Consider the following 1,872-nt stretch of genomic DNA (forward strand, 5'->3'; position numbering starts at 1 on the left):
GCCTTGCCTTGCCGTGCCTTGCCGTGCCTTGCCTTGCCTTGCCTTGCCTTGCCTTGCCTTGCCTTTGCCTTGCCTTGCCTTGCCCTTGCCTTGCCTTGCCTTGCCTTGCCTTGCCTTGCCTTGCCTTGCTTGCCTTGCCTTGCCTGGCCTTGCCTTGCCTGCCTTGCCTTGCCTTGCCTTGCCTTGCCTTGCCTTGCCTGCCTTGCCTTGCCTTGCCTGCCTTGCCTTGCCTTGCCTTGCCTTGCCTTGCCTTGCCTTGCCTTGCTTGCCTTGCCTTGCCTTGCCTTGCCTTGCCTTGCCTTGCCTTGCCTTGGCCTTGCCTTGCCTTGCCTTGCCTTGCCTTGCCTTGCTTGCCTTGCCTTGCCTTGCCTGCTTGCCTTGCCGTGCCTGCCTTGCCTTGCCTTGCCTGCCTTGCCTTGCTTGCCTTGCCTTGCCTTGCCTTGCTTGCCTTGCCTTGCCTTGCCTTGCATTGCCTTGCCTTGCCTTGCCTTGCCTTGCCTTGGCCTTGCCTTGCCTGCCCTTGCCTTGCCTTGCCGTGCCTTGCCTTGCCTTGCCTTGCCTTGCCTTGCCTTGCCTTGCCTTGCCTTGCCTTGCCTTGCCTTGCCTTGCCTTGCCTTTGCCTTGCCTTGCTTGCCTGCCTTGCCTTGCCTTGCCTTGCCTGCCTTGCCTTGCCTTGCCTTGCCTTGCCTTTGCCTTGCATTGCCTTGCCTTGCCTTGCCTTGCCTTGCCTTGCCTTGCTGCCTTGCCTTGCTTGCCTTGCCTTGCCTTGCCTTGCCCTTGCCTTGCCTGCCTTGCCTTGCCTTGCCTTGCCTTGCTTGCCTTGCCTGCCTTGCCTTGCCTTGCCTTGCCTTGCCTTGCCTTGCCTTGCCTTGCCTTGCCTTGCCTTGCCTTGCCTTGCCTTTAATGGCCAACACCTGTAACTTGATGGAAGTTATCTCAAAGATGAGACTTTTCAAGGTAATCTTTGAAGAGTTTAAAGACTGTAACTGCTCAGTTGTGCTTTTTATGGACGAAGAAGAAAAGAGCCATGATCAAGAGAGCTGGTTTGAGCCTAAATCTCAGAGGTTTCAGGACTTTATTAAAGAATCTGATGTGTGGATTAATTGTGAGGAGCATTGCAAAGAAATACCACAAGCCTGCATTGATGATGTTTCTCATATGGACAGTGTATCTGTGGTGTCAAGATCCAGTAGAGCTAGCAGGGCTTCATCCACTTCAACAGCATCCTCAGCACGATTAAGAGAGGAAGTAAAGCGTGCAGCTTTGGAAGCCAAGGCTGCCTCGCTAAAGCAAAGTCAAGCCTTGGCAGTTAAGGAGGCACATCTTCGGAGCTGAGAAAGAAGAGCTGAAAAAAAACAGCTTTAGCAGTGTCAAATGCTAAAATTAAAATATGAAGAGTATGACGCACAGGATAAGAGTGATGCAATGAACACGTATTTGGACAATGCAAACACACAGCAGAAAGAAGACACACAAGAGCAAGCAGGACACAGCCATCCACTAATCCCAAGCAGTCATGTAAACCCATCAGATAGGTCTATTTCAGCACCTGGAGCTAGACCTAAAGCACCAAAGGCTCTGGACTCAAGTACATTAGCCAGTGGGGCACATCAGCGACAAAGTGACTATGAAAAGGACATATGCAAAGTAATCAAGAAGCAGACTGATATAACAGAAATGCTTGTGAAACATCAGCAGCTCGCCCTTCTCCCACAGCGTGATATTCCTGTTTTTTATGGTGACTTGCTCGACTTCAGATATTTTCTTAAGGCATTCTAACACACAGTCAGCTCCAGAACAGACAATGCTGCAGATAAGATGTACTTCCTGGAACAGTATACAAGAGGTGATCCCAAAGACATTGTAAAAAGC

This window comes from Gymnodraco acuticeps, unplaced genomic scaffold, assembly GCF_902827175.1.
Source record: "Gymnodraco acuticeps unplaced genomic scaffold, fGymAcu1.1, whole genome shotgun sequence".
NCBI lineage: Eukaryota > Metazoa > Chordata > Actinopteri > Perciformes > Bathydraconidae > Gymnodraco > Gymnodraco acuticeps.